The sequence below is a fragment of the Monodelphis domestica genome, chromosome 3, assembly GCF_027887165.1.
Source record: "Monodelphis domestica isolate mMonDom1 chromosome 3, mMonDom1.pri, whole genome shotgun sequence".
NCBI classification, from domain to species: domain Eukaryota; kingdom Metazoa; phylum Chordata; class Mammalia; order Didelphimorphia; family Didelphidae; genus Monodelphis; species Monodelphis domestica.
Window position 1 is genome coordinate 109,753,741 of NC_077229.1, and position 18,156 is coordinate 109,771,896.

General features: G+C 34.9%; 1 long non-coding RNA gene across 1 annotated transcript in view; it reads right to left on the minus strand.

Moving 5' to 3' along the window:
- Positions 1–1,102: 1,102 nt before the first annotated feature.
- The window catches only part of LOC130458322 (uncharacterized), a 56,761-nt gene continuing 39,707 nt past the window's right edge, over positions 1,103–18,156 (minus strand). Inside the window, exon 2 of the long non-coding RNA XR_008917481.1 lies at positions 1,103–1,538. This is a non-coding gene — a long non-coding RNA (uncharacterized LOC130458322). The remainder of the gene's footprint in view (positions 1,539–18,156) is intronic.

Consider the following 18,156-nt stretch of genomic DNA (forward strand, 5'->3'; position numbering starts at 1 on the left):
TTTAAAGTGGGAAAGACATTTCTTTCCCTGTGCTAAGGAATATGACAGTATCAGCAAAGTCAAGAAATAGACACAAGAAATAGACTACCACCATCCCTAGATTTCTGTGGAACCCAGAAGTTAGCTTAAATTACTTCCTTAACCCTACCCCAGGTCGCAGTAGGGATACAGAATTTTCCCCTAGATGGGAGAGGAGGCCCAATCCTCAGATTGGTAAGGAAGGGCTTTTCTGAGGAGCATATAAGAAATGGCTCTTCCTGATCCCCAGTGGCCCACAGACTAGAAAAAAATAAATTTCTAGAAAGTTCCATTCAGTCCATGACTCTTCTCCCTTTCAGTTCAACGGTATAATTTACAGACAGTGGGAGGCCTGAAGGAAAATAGGAGAAGAAAACCTGCAGAAATAGATAAAAGTATTTTGGTCTTATTTTTATAAAGGCTTTGTTTTTCTTTGAAATTGGATGAATGGGGAAAGTTTGTGATAGAAAATAGGGAAATTAATGCTGATTACCTGCTTTAAATAAGGTGACTCATTTTTTTTTTCTTTTCTTTTTAAACCCTTACTTTCCCTCTTGGAGCTAACACTGTGTATTGGTTCTAAGGCAGAAGAGCAGTAAAGGCTAACCAACAGGGGTGAAGTGACTTGGCCAGGGTCACACAGGTAGGAAGTGTCTGAGTTCAGATTTGAACCCAGGATCCCCTGGATCTCCATCCACTGAGCCACCCGGCTGCCCCTCTATGGCAGCTCTTTAAACCAGATTAGATTCAATTGAGACTGCAACATTCCAACTTAAAAATATCTGAGACATAGCTAACCCTGGATTAGATATACTGCTCTACTCAAGAGAGTTCAAGTCATAGGGAGTTTGTATTATGGAGATGTTCACTAGGTTTGCCCAGGCAAGCACCAAACAAAAGAAGTCTGGTAGGGGAAAGAGAGAGGAAGGAGGTACAAATAGCTAGCAAAAGTCACCTGGTGGATGGTTTCACTGTACTCCCTCACCTTTCCTTCTCATTCCTTTTTCTCACATTTTTTCCTTTGGAGGAATTCCAAAGTTAAGAGTCAAAAACTGTTAATACATATTCCAAATGTATTTCAATATAATTGGTTTCTTTCAATATTTTATTCTGTACATTTAAAACTGTATTATTTGGAGAAGGATTCCACAGACTTCACCAGACTTCCTCTGGGGTTAAAAATACCCAAAATACCTCCGACTGTAGGTAGAGAAGAAGGGGCCAACATCAAACGTGCATCAATCTTAAGAGCTCAGTCATTTGTCTTTTTAATCCGCTCTCTCCAGGAAGCCTCTCGGTCGGGAAGATGGTCAGGACTATTGACATCAACTAACTGCAGCTTCCCTGCCTGTTCCCCCATACACCCCTCCAGGCTGCCCAACCTCCCTGGAACATTGTTGCCACAGTTCTCTACTGCATGGAAAGAGCACCCGGAAGATGTAGGAAGAGTTCTGTTGGTCACTATGAGATGGTGGTAGCAAGGAAGGGTTGTTGTCTTGGCTAATTACATTCTGCAGTAGCTAAAACAGAAAGAAGTTGAATTAAAAAGACATATCAGAAGAGCTATTGGTCAAAGAACATCTGAAAACAGCAGGACTACACAGGCAAGTTGCCAAGGGAAATTTCTAGGGGGAACTAAGATGGATTGTTAGGTCAGAAAGAGACATTGGTTATAATTAGGGAGGGAACAGGTGCAGTGGTCACAGCATGTGTATTATATTTGTTTTCCTCCCTGAGAAAACAATATTATATATAATGTTTTAAATTGTAAAAGGCACTATATATACATATACACATACAAACATATACATAATATATATAATACATATATCATTTTATCTGAAATTAAGAATACAAAATATTGTTGATATAGTGACAAGCCTGGAATAAGGAAGATCTGGGTCCAAACTCAGGTTCAGACATATACTAGCCATATGACCTTGGATAAGTCATTTTACCCCATTTGCTTAAGTTTCCTTATCCATAGAGTTATCTGAAAGAGGAAATGGCAAACCACTCCTATGTTTTCTCAAAGAAAAAACCAAGTGGCATCATGAAGAATCAAGCACAACCAAAAATGACACATTAATAACAATTACAATGATGATCAATTAGAACCATAGGCACAGAGAATCTGCAAGTTAACATACAGCTGTCCTTATTGTCAGTAGCAGACAAATCACTTATTCTCTTTGAACTTCAATTTCTTCATTTGCAAAACAAGAGACAAGACTATATATTCTTTAAAGTGACTTCTCACTCTGCATACTATGGCTATAGGAACCCAGAAGTCCTCTAGTGTAATGTCCTCTTCTAGGCAGGAGTCCTCTTTGTAGAGTTCCTCATGGATGACCCAACTCTGCTTGAAGATCATTAGTGAAAGAGAGGTCACTAACTGCCTAATTAAAGTAGTACATTCCATTTTTGCAGTCTCTGCTTGTGAGAAAAGAGAAAATGCTTTCCTTATGTTAAGAGAGTGCTATGGCTACTGAAAGAGCTCAATGGTGAGCTCAATCTAAAAATGACTTGTACAAATGATATGAGATGCTCAAGATGGATTTGGAAGAGTATTGTGGACTTGAATGAATAGCATCAGAGACACTAAGCAACAGCAGAAGCTGAGCATTTCAATCAATGAGTACAACAACAACAATGGTTTTTCTCTATTTGGCAATATTGATGACAGAAGGAAGATCAAACTGGACTGAAACAAGGCTTGAAAGGAATGATGACAGCAGAAGGAAGAATGATCTGATTCATGTTTTGTTTTTATTCTCTTGAGTAAAGTAAATGATTGCAGGCATGGAAGGTTAAAGCACAAGTGATTAGTGATTACAGTCTATAAACCCAAAATAACTGAAAAAGAATAATTGATGCTTGATATCTTTGTATATCACTCTTCATTTCTCATAGGATTTTTAATAATTTATTTGGCTTGTTTTGGCTTAATAACAGTAACATGGTTGCCATTTGTAGAGTAGAATTTAAAGTTGATGGAACACATTACATAGACTCATGGGTTTAGATTTGAAAAAGATCATACATTCATAGATTGAAAGTCAGAAAGGAACACAGGGTCTATCCAGTATAATCCCCTCATCACAAGTATGAGGAAATCATGTCCTAGCAAGGCCAAGTGATATATCCATTGTGACAGAGTTGTCAGAGAAGTGAACTCACATGTGTCTGATTAAAAATACAAAAGCAGTACAACATTGCACAATATTGCTCAAATATTATTATATTTTATAGCAAAGATGGTAAATATTACCTTAGAATAATTTTCAAGTACATTTTTATTCATATTTTTAAATTTCTTAGTTTTCAAACACATATTCCCTTCCTTTCCTCATCCCTGCCCTCCCTCAAACACTGTTTCTTCAAAATACAACAAAACCAACAGGCCCTATCTTATGTGACTCCTTTTATTACCTTTGATAATATTATGATCCTGAAGGGTCATATGAACCATTTCCCCCAAAATAGAATATAAACAATTCATTGTGATAAAGTCCCTTCTGACTGTACAACTCTATTTGCCTTTAATGTTTCTTTTGACTAGGGTTTATTTTTCAAGATTTGATTTAGTTGTAGTCTTTTGGAGAAAGCTTGGAAATCCTCTATTTCATTGAAGGGTCATTTAATTTTCCTCTTTTTGGATTTTAATCAGTTTTACCAAGTGGATTATTCTTGCTTTACACCTTTTTTATTTTTTCTTCCTGCTTCCTTCCTACTTTCTTTTTCTCTTTCTATCTTTCTCTTTCTCTTCCTTCCTCCCTTTTTCCTTCCCTCCCAAACTCCTTTTTTCTTTTCTTCCTTTCTCTCTTTCCTTTTCTTCCTCCCTCCCTTCCTTCCTTCCTTCCTTCCTCCCTCCCTCCCTTCCTTCCTTCCTCCCTCCCTCCCTTCCTTCCTTCCTTCCTTCTTCCCTCCTTCCCTTCCTTCCTTCCTTCTTCCCTCCCTCCCTCCCTACCTCCTTTTCTTTCTTTCTTTCTTTCTTTCTTTCTTTCTTTCTTTCTTTCTTTCTTTCTTTCTTTCTTTCTTTCTTTCTTTCTTTCTTTCTTTCTTTCTCTCTCTTTCTTTCTCTCTTTTCTCTCTCTTATTCTTTCTTTCTCTCTTTTCTTTCTCTCTTTCTTTCTTTCTTTTCTTTCTTTCTTTCTTTCTTTCTTTCTTTCTTTCTTTCTTTCTTTCTTTCTTTCTTTCTTTCTTTCTTTCTTTCTTTCTTTCTTTCTTTCTTTCTTTCTTTCTTTCTTTCTTTCTTTCTTTCTTTCTTTCTTTCTTTCTTTCTTTCTTTCTTCCTTTCTTTCTTCCTTTCTTTCTTCCTTTCTTTCTCTCTCTCTCTCTTTCTTTCTTTCTTCTGCTAGCTGATAAATTTTGTGTTATTTTAATTATGGTTTCTTGGTATTCACATTTATTCTATCTTTATTCTTTCTCTCATTGCATCAATATACATGTGTGTGACATACATCTATAACTACATCTATATACATACATATGTATGCATGTATGTATATATATATATATGTATATATATATTACCTATAGTTTCTGTATTCTGTAACATTAGCAGAAGTTTTCATCTCAAAATTTCAGGGGAAAACCAATAGATTCTTTCTCTTTTCACTTTGCTTTCTTGTTCTAATGGGTGTATGTTTTTTTCTTCATGATGTCTTGATATATAATATACAAATTCTATTGAATTTCTTCCTAGTAGTTCAAAGATTCTTAAATTATGTCTCCCTGTTCTAATTTCTAAGTTAGCTGTTGAGATAAGATAACTTGTGTTTTCTTTGAACATTTTTTAATCTTTCAATTTTATTTCTAATATTTCTTTTTACTTAATAGCTGTTCATTTCTATTTAGCTTATTCTAGGTTTCAAAGTATGTATTACTTGGTTGAGGTTTTGAACTTTTTGTGTTAATTATTTTTCCAAGTGTCTCCTCCCAAGTTCTCTTTTTAAAAATCATTTTACTATCATTCTCATTTTATTTTTAACATATTAACCCTTCTATTATTTATTCTAAGAACTTTAATTTTAAGGAAAGTTGTGTTTTTTCTTTGAGAAACCACTTTCGATTTTTTAAAATTTTGAACTCCTATTCTGGTTCTGCATCTTTAGCATCTTACTCTGTCTCTCTACCTCTCTATATATACACACAAGACATATATAAATATATTTATATATATATATATATATGATAAAAATATTTTAGATAGAAAATAGACACATAATTAGAGGGTCAAATACAATTTTACTTTCAAATCTACATAATTTCCTTCTCATCAACTAAGAATAAAAGGTGAACAGGGAACTGTAACAAACAGGCATAGTCAAATGATACAAATGCTCACATTATTAATGTCCCTAAAATTCTCTTTTTACTATTCATCTTGAGTCCTCTGGAATTGTGGCCAAAGTGGCCAAAGTATTTTCAAAGTTTGTTAACATTTTTCAAGCACCTACTATATTAAAGGCATTGTGCTAAGCAGTGAGGATATAAAGAAGGCAAAAAAGAAACCACTCTTTGCTTTCATAGAACTCAAGAGTTTAATCAAGCAGACAATGTACAACTTTGTACAAAGTAAATACATGATAATGTGAAGATAATCAACAAAGGCAAGGGGCAACTATTGAGGGGCACTGGGAAAAGCTTATTGCAGAAGTTAGAACATTAGCTAAGATGTGAAGATGAGATTAGCAATGACAGAGTTCTAGGCATGGAATACATCCAATAAAAATTCCTGGAGCCAGGAAATGGAGTCTTTAGCAAGAGTGACAAGAGGTCAGTGTCTATACTAACCATATTAAGACCATGGTACCACAGGAATTGATTCTATAGCCCTTCTCTAGGGACTAGGATAGGAGTAACCACATTGGGATACTTTTTTCTCCCCTAGGATTTGCATCCAAGTCTTCAATTTTCTAAAGATTAAAAATGGACCAATATTATCAGCAATGCAATAATCAAAGACCACCCCAAAAGACTCATGATGAAAAATGTTATCTACCACCAGAGAAGTAACTGTTAATGTCTGAATGCAGATTGAATAATATTATTCTTCATTTTCTTTCACTCACAGATTTTTTTTCTTGTATGTTCAATTTATATCTTCTTCCATGATATGGGGAATCTAGAAATAAGTATTCAATGACAGTACTGATATAACCCATATCAAATCATTTATCTTCAGAGAGCAGAGGAGGGGAAGGAGAGGTAAAGAGAATTGAGATCACAAAATATCAGAAAACAATTATTGAACATTATTTTTATATGTAATTGAACAAAAAAGAAATAAACCTAAAAAGGGGGAATGCAACAAATTTATGGTCCTTTTGCTCAGTGTTTGAGTTCTGTGGTAGTCAGGGTTACAGGCATATACTCTTTCCTCCCACTACACCATCTTGATTCACCCTTCAAAAGCATTTTATGAATTTTTGAATTTTTTAGAGGAATTAGACAAATATGAGAGAAGAGAAAAGGAGAGAGGGGAATTAAAGGTGAGTTTTCAAGCCCAAGTAGTGGGATTCTGGGCTTCTTTTGTTCCTGAATAACTTTTCTTGCATAACTAATTCCCACTGCATTTTGATGTCCTTGAGGAAATCTTATTTCCTAGGCCTTTTGAGGATTGATTTCTTTTATGAACATTCTGGACATTAAATCATTCTTTTTTGATATATTCAAAGTGTTTCAGGTAAAACAATGATAAATTTGGAGGCAGAGGGCCACTGTTTGATTCTTGACTCAGACATTTCTCAACTCTGTGTCTTTGGATGTCTTATTATTTTCAGACTTAATTTCCTAACTGAGTAATATAGGATTAATCATATATACACTAGCTATCATATGTAGTTGTTGGAGAAAATTTGATATGCTGTAAAGTATTATAGAATCAGAAATCTTCTAATCATCTCTACCTGCTTTAGATGAAAGACAGTTTCTATACTATCAGAAGTGAAATGCATTAAAGAAGGGCTCTCTGTGCTCCATCTTCTTCAATAAGATGATGGATTCTTAGATTGGAAGCAATAATCAGAGAAGGAAGCTAAAAGGAACATGCGTCAACAATAGTTGGAGGGGAATCAGCATCAAGATAAGACCATTAGGAAACTCTCATATAGAGAAGAAAGAGAGTAAAGGCAAGCTCTGAACTTTTGTTTGGTCCAATCCAAAGGGTGATTAATGGCAATCAGGATGTACACATAGAGTAGAATCACCAGAGACTTGTGAATAGCTCTTTGCTAGACAACATGTTTACCAATGGCTTGGATGAAGACATAAATGACATGCTTGTCAGGTTTATAGAAGACTCAAAGAGTGAGAAATATGAATAACACATGGAATGAATGATTCATGTTCCCAAAATAATTTCAATCAACAATTATTTATTAAATGATGATTATATACTAGGGCTGAGTCCAAGGATATGATATTTAAAGAAGATAAATATAAAGTCCTACATTTTCATCCAAATTAATCAACTGTAAAGTTCAAGATAAGCTATATAAAGCTAGAGAATTGTGGCAGTGAAACTAGGATTCCAAAATCACATTAATAATGTGATGAAATAGCCAAAAAAAAAAAGAGTCAACTTTAGCTTCATGAATTCATGTCCAGAATTAGGTAATCCTCCTTTATTACTTTGCCCTTGAGTTCAGATATAATCAACACATATTAAGGACATTAACACCAAGTCAAATGGCATGCACTTTTTAGAAACATTTTGAGCATAATCCATAATTATTTTCTAGAATATTTGGCCATTTAATGGTTCTACCAACAGTGCATCAATGTACAACCCCTCCAACATTTGTTATCTTCTTTTCTTTCTCAGTTTTTCCAGCTTGACTATTATTTTAAAAAGAATGGCTTTAATTTATAATTCTCAAATTATGAGTTATATGGAATATTTTTGTATGGCTAGATTTGATCCGCAAAATATAGAAGTTCTTTTGAGGCAAAAAAAACCTTGAAATTAATAGGGAGGCCATTAATTGGTGAATGGATAAACTAATTATAATATATTAATATAATGGAACACTACTCTGCTGTAAAACTTTACAAAAGGGTTGAGAGACATAGGAAGACTCAGATTAACTAATGAAGAATAAAGTGAATGGAATCAGAACAATTTACATTTTAACTTCAAAGTTATTAGAAAATTTTGAAAGACTTAAGAATTCTGGTCAATTGAATAAGCAATCATGTAACCAAAGAGCGGTTAAAAAACACTGTCCACCTTGTGACAGAGATAATGGATTAATATGTAGAATAAGAAACTCATTGTTGAATGCATCCAATATAGGAATTTGTTCTGATTGAATGAACATTCTTATATGTTATAAGGTTCTCCTCCCTCTCTCCCTCCTTTCTTCCTACTCTTCATTTTCTTTCTTTTCAATTGGTAGAGAATAAATGAAAGTTTCATGATAAACAAAAATTGTTAAAGACATTTACAAGAAAAATATGACTAGAATGGTGAGAAGAGTTGGTATCTTGTCATATGAAAAGTAATTTTACATAATAGATATGATTAGTCTGAAGAAGAGAAGTGAAGGGGCATGATTTATGTCTGTAAATGACTAAGAAATATTCTATGGAACAGGTATTTGCTCTTCTTAGACACATATGACAAACTTAATGAGTAATGAGCAAAGATACAGGAAATATGACTTTCACCTGACCTAAGTCAATATTTCTATGATTAGTGCTGCCAAAAAGTGGGAAAGGTGCAAATCCTTCTGAATTAGAGAAATGCAAATCAAAACAACTCTGAGGTGCCACATCACTCTTAGCAGATTGGCCAATATGACAAAAAAGGAAAATGAATGTTGGAGGGAATATGGCAAAATAGGGACATTAATGCATTGCTGGTGGAGCTTTTAATTTATCCAACCATTCTGGAGGGCAATTTAGAATTAGGCCCAAAGGGCTTTAAAAGACTGCCTACCCTTTGATCCAGCAATACTAGGTTTGTATCTCAAAGTGATAACAAAATGTTTTTGTAGGAAAATATTCATAGCCACACTCTTTGTGGTGGCAAAAAATTGGGAAATGAGGGGGCTATCTCTCAATTTGGGGAATAGTTGAACAAATTGTGGTATCTGATGGAATACTACTGTGCTTTAAGGAAACATGAACTACTTGATTTCTATCTGAACAAGAAAGACCTTCATGAACTGATGTGGAATGAAATGAGCAGAACCAGGAGAACATTGTACACAGTAACGGAAACATTGTGGGACTATCAAATATAATTGACTTTTTTACTTGTAGCAATGCAATAATCCAGGACAATCCTGAGGGACTTATGAGAAAAAATGCTATCCACATTAAGAGAGAAATTTGAGAGTAGAAATACAGAAGAAAAATGTTTGATTTATCATTTGTGTATAAGGGTATATGATTTGAGGTTTTGGTTTTAAAAGATTACTCTATTACAAAAAATAATAATATGGAAATGGGTATTAAGTGATAAAACATTTATAACCCAGTGAAGTTGCTTCTCAGCTCTGGGAGAGGGGAGTAAAGATGGGAGAGAGATAAAATGAAGCATGTAACCATGGAAAAATATTTTATAATAAATAAATTAATTGCTTTTTTTTTAAAGTAGAAGAGGTTATTTTGTAGGATAATCAATTAGTAAATATGTGCCAGATATTGTGCTATGCCCTGCCTATACAAAGAAACACACACCTAAGTCCAAAAGAAAAATATGGATTGGACACAGATTCTGGAAGAACTCAAAAAAACTTTAAAAACCAATTATTAGGGATAGAGGAAAAGTGGAGAAGAGAAATGAAAGTGCTGCAAGAAGAAAGGAAAGTGATGCAAGAAGAAATGGGTCAATTGAAAATGGAGAACCAAAAACTGACAGAGGAAAGCAAGGTCTTAATATCAAAATTGACCATCTAAAAACTAATGATTTCATGAGAAATCAAGAAACAAAAAAAAGCAGAATCAAACGAATGAAAAAACAGAGGAAACCATCAAATATCTTATTGAAAAAATCAAATGACCTAGAAAACACGTCTAGGAGAGACAATCTGAGAATTATTGGATTACCTGGAAATCATGATGAAGAAAAAACCTTGGACATCATATTACAAAAAATATACAAAAAACTTCCCAGAAATCCTTGAAATTGAATGAAGTCACAGGTCGCCTCCAGAAAGAAATCCTTAACTGATAACTTCTAGGAATGTAATAGCCAAATTCAAGAGCCACCAAGGAAAAAAAATACTTTAAGCATCCAGAAGGAAACCATTCAAATACCATGGAACTACAATCAATATCTCTCAGGACCTAGCAAATTCTACATTAAAGGATCAGAAGGCATGGAATATGATATTCATGAAGGTGAAAGACTTGAATTTACAAACCTGTCATCCATCCAGCAAAACAGAGAATATTCTTTCAGAAGAAAAAAAAATGTCATTCAATAAGATAGAATAGATTTCCAAGCATTCCTGAAGAATAAGCCAGATCTAAACCAAACAATTTGAAGGGCAAATATGAGATACAAGAGAAGCCCAGAAAAGTAAATAGGAAAGAGAAAATTTAAGGAATTCATTGAGGTAAAAATCTATATGTCTACATGGAAAGAGAATTTCTATAATTCTCAAAAATTACTCTCAGTGGAAGGGATGATAGAAGGAATTTATTCAGAAAGAGGGTGGAAAAGTAAACTGATTATGATATCATGATATATATGATGATATGATGTATTTATAAATATGATGATCTGGAATGATATGTATGTATGATATGATATGTAGGCATATGAAAGACATGTAAAAATTCAATCAAGGGATGAAATAGAGGGTTTCACTAAGAGAAAAGGGAAGGAAGACATAAAATGGGATAAATTATATAACATAAAAAGGTGAGAAAAATAATACAGAGAGGGGAGGATAAGGGTGGTGATGGACAATGCTTAAACTTTACTCTCTTTGTAACTTGCTCAGAGTGGGAAAAATGAGTATACTCTGTGGGGGATATAATTCTATCTTACTCTACAGAGAAGTAGAATGGGAATAAGACAAGTGAAATGGTGGTAGGAAAAATTAAATGGAGGAGGAACTGGGGGTGATGGTGACAAAAAGCAAAATACTGGTGAGGAGGAATACAGTGAAAGGGAATAGAGTAGAATCCAAGGGGATAATACCATGGAAGACAATACTCAGTTAGGAATCATAGTGCTTAATATGAAAGGGATGAAATCACCCATTAAATGGAAGTGGATAGCAATGTGGATTAAAAACCAGAATCCAAGTATATGCAATTTACAAGAAACTCATTTGAGTCAAGGTGACACAAAGAGATTCAAGATAAAAGGCTTGAACAGAATATATTATGTATCATCTAAAGTAAAAAAAAAGGAGTAACAAAAATGATACCAGACAAAGTCAAAGTAGAAATTGATCTTCTTAAAAGAGATGAAGGAAATTATATTTTGTTAAAAGGTACTATTAACAGTGAAGTAATATCATTACTAAACATCTATGCAATGGATGGTATAGCATGTAGATTTCTAAAGGAAAAATTGAAAGAGCTCACACAGGAAATAGATAGTAAGACTGTACTAGTGGGGGATCTCAAACTTCTATCAGAACTAGATTAATTGAACCAAAAAATAAATAAGAAAGGAGTAAGGGAAGCAAATGAAATTCTAGAAAAAATGAGAGTTAATAGATAATAGAGAAAACTGAACAGGGATAAAGAGGAATACACCTTTTTCTCAGCAGTACATGGTATATAAACATTAGGGCATACAAATATTGCAGAAAATGCAGAAAAGCAGAAATAATAAATGCCACTTTTTCAGATCATAATGTGGTAAAAATATATTTAACAAAGGTCCATGGAAAGACAAATTTAAAGTTGATTGGAAATTAAACAATCTAATTCTTCAAAATAGGTAGGTCAGGGGGCAGCTGGATAGCTCAGTGGATTGAGAGTCAGGCCTAGAGACAGGAGGTCCTAGGTTCAAATCTGGCCTCAGACACTTCCCAGCTATGTGACCCTGGGCAAGTCACTTGACCCCCATTGCCTAGCCCTTACCACTCTTCTGCCTTGGAGCCAAGACACTGTATTGATTCCAAGATGGAAGGTAAGGGTTTAAAAAAAAACAGGTAGGTCAAAGAAGAAATCATAGAAATGAATACAGACTTCATTAAAGAGAATGACAGTAAGAAGACATCATATAAAAACCTATGGGACACAGTCAAAGTAGTACTAAGAGGAAAATTTGTATCACTCAGTGCCTATACTAACAAAATAGAGAGGGCATAAATCAACAAATTGGGCTTGCAACTTAAAAAAATTAGAATAAAGAAAAATTAACAATCCCCAGATAAAAATAAAATTAGAAATCCTTAAAATTAAAGGAGAAATTAATCAATTTGAAATTAAAAGAACTAGTCAACTAAAAAATAAGACTAGAAGCTGGTACTTTAAAATATAAATAAAGTACAAGTCAATCTAATAAAAAATGAAAGAAGGAAATAAATTTAACAGTATAAAAGATGAAAGAGGCAATCTTATTTCTAATGAAGAATAAGTTATGGTAATTATTTAGAAAAACTTTGTTCAATTATATGACAAAAAATATGACACTCCAGGTGAAATGAGTGAATAGTTAAAAAAATGTAAATTGCTCAGATTAACAAAAGAGGAACTAGAATTCTTAAACAATCCCATTTCAGAAAAAGAAATTGAAAAATCCATCAAGGAACTTCCTAAGGAAAAAAAAATTCCCAAGGCAAGGTGGATTCACAAGTGAATTCTATCAAACATTTAAAGAAAAACTAGTCCAAATATTATGCAAACTATTTGACAAAATAAGCAAAGAAGGAATTGTATAAAATTCCTTTTATGACACAAATGTGGTACTGATTCCAAAGCCAGGCAGATAAAAAACAGAGAAAGAAAACTATAGATCAATCTTAATGAATTTAGATGCAAAAATCTTAAATAAAATACTAGCAAAAAGACTCCAGCAAGTGATCACGAGGATTATTCACTATGATTAGATAGGATTTATACCAATTTTAGGAATAGAAGTATCATTCCTCAAAATAATAAACAACATATATTTAAACTCATCAGCAAGTATCATCTGCAATGGGGACAAGTTAGAAGCCTTCCCAATAAGACCAGAAGTGAAACAAGGATGCCCATTATCACCTCCTTTATTCCATATTGTACTAGAAAAGCTAGCAGTAGAAATTTGAGAAGAAAAAGAAATTGAAGGGATTAAAGTAGGCAGTGAGGAGACTAAATTATCATTCTTTGTAGAAGATAAGATGGTATAGTTAAAGAACCCCAGAAAATCAACTAAAATGCTAATGGAGAAGGTGGATTTAAGATGGTGGCCCAGAAAGAGCAGAAGTTCAGACCTCTGAATACCCTTCCTAAATGATTATAAACTGAATACTCCCAGAGGAATGAAAAACTTAACAAGACAGAGCCAAGGAACCATCCTGCTGGACTTAATTCAAAATGTATGCCACCCAAAAAGCCAGAATCTGAGAACACTCGGGTTTAAGGGAGAGACAGAAGGAATGTCCCAGGACCCATTACCCCTCCCATCCAGAGTGCTGAGACTACCTGACTCGAGGGGCAGCAGGAACTTCTGGGCGAGCAAAGGTACTGGTCTGGAGGGTGTACATTGCAACCAGGGCTGTGATAAGTTCAGAGCATCCAACACAGACAGCTGGGAAGGAGCTAGAGAGGGAGCATAGACCAGGAAGCCTGGCCAGAGCTGTGGAGATCCTCCATATCTGTTCCAGCCTTCCAGGACCTTTTGGACTCAGAACACACCAAGGCCAACTAAGCTGAACTTAAACCCATCAAAAGTCTCCAGAACTCAGGGAAGCCCAGGCACCACACCCATCCTCATTGACTGCTGGACTTTAATCCAAACAAAGCTTCCAGAGATCAGGGAAGCTCAAACCCCAACAAACCTTCACCAGAGACTACACTGAGAGATCTTCTGTTAAAGCTCCAAGAGGGGAGACTGTCAGAAGCCCCCAAATCAAAGAAAAATGACAGGAGCAAGAGCACAGACAAATATGGGGAGTAAAGAAGGGGTGAATTTGAGCAAACAACAAAAAAAGAAGAAACTACAATAGACAGCTTCTACTCAGCAAATGGAACAGAGGGGGAGAGATCAGGAAACGATAAATAAGAAATCCCAGTGAATTGGATACAGGCTGTGGAAGAACCCAAAAAACACAATTAAGAGAGGCTGAAGACAATTGGGAAAAGAATTTAAAAATTAAGATAAGGCATCTGGAAACAGAGACACTTGAACTAAAATGAGAAAATAATGTCTTGTAAGCCAAAATCAACCAGCTAGAAAATGAGGCAAAGGAGATGAAAGATGAGAAAAAGGAGATGAAAGATGAGAAAAAGGAGATGAAAGATGAGGTAAAGAGGATGAAAGATGACCTCCAAGGAAAATCAAACCAGAAGGAAAGGGATGAGCAAAAAGCCAGGGATGAAATCCAGTCTTTAAGAACCAGAATACAACAACTGGAATTAAGTGACCTCACAAGGCAACAGGACACTATAAAACAAAACAAAAAGAATGAAAAATTGAGGAAAATATGAAGCATCTGATTCACAAAACAGACAGTTTAGGAAATCATTCAAAAAGAGATAATTTAAGAATCATTGGTCTACCAGAAGAACATGACAAAAAAAAAAGGCTGGACATAATACTACAGGAAATTATTCAGGAAAACTGCCCCTATATCCTAGAACAAGAGGGGAAAGTGGATATTGAAAGAATCCACAGGTCACCTCCTGTATTTAATCCCCAACTGACAACACCCATGAATGTTATAGCCAAACTCAAAAATGATCAGACAAAAGAAAAGGTATTACAAGCTGCCAAGAAGAAGCCATTCAGATACCACGGAAACACAGTGAGGATAACTCAGGATCTGGCTGCATCCACACTGAAAGACTGAAAGGCATGGAATACAATATTCCGGAAAGCAAGGGAACTAGGCCTACAACCAAGAAACAAATACCCATCAAAACTGACTGTTTTCTTATAGGTATGGTCATTCAACACAATAGAAGAATTCCAAGCTTTCATAAAGAAAAGACCAGACCTGAACGGAAAATTTGATATTCAAGCACAGAACTCAAGAGAATCATCAAAAGGCAATTAAAAAAGAGGGGGAAAAGAAAAATAAAACAAAACAATAACAACAACAAAATTTTAAGAGACTCAATAAGTTAAAATATGTATCCCCATAAGAAAATAGATCATTGGTAACTCTTAAAAAATGTTGCTACCTTCTGGGCAGCTAGAAGAATTACACTTAGAGGGAACAGTGACAAACTGTATAGGATGGAAGGACAAGACATAAATAGGTATATAGATATATGCATGCATAAATACATATACATATGTGTATATACATATATATATATATATGTAACCAGAACTAACAAAAAAGAGAGGGTAATACTAAAAGAAATGGGAAAAGAAACAAATGGGGGTAAATTTATATGTCACAAAGAATCTCATGGCGGGAGGGGGGAGAACATCGATACACTGGAAGGGTAGAGGTTGGAGATAGGAAATACTCAACTCTTACGTGCTTTAAAACTGACCCAAAGAGGGAAGAACAATCCAATCAATTGGGGCAGAGAATAGATTTGTGCACTATAAGGGAGGAGAAGGGTAAAAAATGGTGGGGAGGGAAGCAGTATAAGGGAGAGAAAAAGGGGGGGAATTTAAAAACACTACAGGGGAAAATAAGAGGGGGAACAAGAAGAGAGGAGAGTAGAAAGGGAAGCAAAATAAGGGTGGGAACTAGGGAGACTGATTATAAACAAACACTGGTGTAGAAGGAAATAGTGAAAGAAGAAAAGGCAGGACCAGGAGTAGAAATCAAAATGCTGGGAAATACACAGCTAGTAATCATAACTATGAATGTGAATGGAATTAACTCACCCATAAAATCCAAGCGAATAGCAGAGTGGTTTAGAATCAAAAACTCTACCATATGCAGTCTGCAAGAAACACACATAAGGAAGGTAGATACACATAGGGTGAAAGTAAGAGGATGGAGCCAAATCTATTGGGCATAAACTGATAAAAAGAAGGCAGGAGTCACAATCATGATATCTGACAAAGTCAAAGTAAAAATAAATCTAGTTAAAAGAGATAGGGAAGGTAACTACATCCTGATAAAAGGCAGTATAGACAATGAGGAAATATCTGTAGTCAATATGTATGCACCAAATGCATCCAAATTTCTAAAGAAGAAACTAGAGGAGCTCAAGGATGAAATAGATAGAAAAATTGTACTAGTGGGAGATCTGAATCTTCCTCTATCTGACCTAGATAAATCAAACCAAAAAATAAATGAGAAAGTAGTGAGAGAAACAAATGAAATCTTAGAAAAATTAGAGTTAGTAGACATGTGGAGAAAAATAAATAGGGAAAAAAAGGAATATACCTTCTTTTCAGCAGCACATGGTACATTCACAAAATTTGACCATGTACTCAGGCACAAAGACATTGCAAACAAGTGCAAAAGGGCAGAAATAATAAATGCAACCTTCTCAGACCACAATGAAATGAAAATAATAATTAGAAAGGGTACATGGAGAGATAAATCCAAAATTAATATATATTAAACAATTTATTTCTCCAAAACCGGCTAGTTAAAGAACAAATCATAGAAAAGATCAATAACTTCATTGAAGAAAACAACAATGGTGAGACATCCTTTCAAAACCTATGGGATGCAGCCAAAGCAGTACAGAGGGGGAAATTTAGTTCATATATAAACAAATTAAGAATGGCAGAGGTCAATGAATTGGGCATGGAAATTTAAAAACTAGAAAGTTAACGAATTAAAAATCCTCATATGAAGACTAAATTAGAGATCCTAAAATTCAAAGGAGAAATCAGTAAAATTGAAAGTCAAAGAACTATTGATTTAATAAATAAGACTAGAAGCTGGTACTTTGAAAAAACAAATAAAATAGACAAAGTACTAGTCAGTCTAATTAAAAAAGGAAAGAAAAAAAAAACAAACTAACAGTATCCAAGAAAAAAAGGAGACCTCATCTCTAATGAAGAGGAAATTAAGGCAATCATTAAAAACTACTATGCCCAATTATATGGCAACAAATATGGCATTCTAGGTGATACGGATCAATACTGTTACAAGGGAATCACTTTAAAAGACTGATATATATTAATTTAAGGTCGCCAAGGAATCAGCTATGTAATTCCTAAATGAAAAACTCAAGTCAGCCGTCAGCCTTTTTTGGAGTTTAATTACAATAGGAGCAAGAAAGGAATTAGAGATATATAGAGAGAGAGAAAGGGGAGAGAAGGGAATAGGGCTTAAATACCCCTTCTGTTTAGGCTGGGCCAAAAGGCCCAAGCCCTTAGATAGCTGGGGCAAAGAAAAGAGATCAGTCCCTTTCACTCACGTGTCCAAAATGGAGAAACAGTCTCAGAGGCCCCCACCTTCAGCTTCCTTCAGAGCAAGCTCCCTCAGAGCCCAGGAACCACACCCCAAAAACTCAACCCCCTTCAGTCTCCAGACCCTCCTATCTTTAAGGACACCATCCAAGTTGCCTCCCCTCAGTCCTCACATCTACCAATCACTCTTCATCAATTTCCCTGTCAATGGAGGCTCTCACTTAACCCAGGACCGCCCAGAGGTTTCTGGCTTTTTGCACATGTCTGTTGAAGGTCATATTTTCCAATGATTAAATCTATACTCCTTTGCTACAGCCCTTTCTAAATCCTGTTAACTTGAGTATGGTAGAGATTGGAATAATTAAATTTTGATCTAGGCTGCAGCCCTTACTCAATCCTATTAGGACTGAATAGGGTGGAGATTTATTCCAAGTATCTCCATTGTATCAATTCTAAATCAATCAAGACTCAAAGAAATTCCTGTTCTATGCTTAAGCATAGGTCAAAGTCCTTTCCATTGTTCAGCAAAGGGTTTCTGTCCTAAAGTAATCTTAAGAAGGGAAGAGAAGGAACCTCCCATGCCAATGGAGTTCCCATTCCAATAGACTATCAGTAAGAAATTTTCCAAGTATGAAATATCCCAATGGTGAAATTTCCAACATTTATAAGTCTAAGGA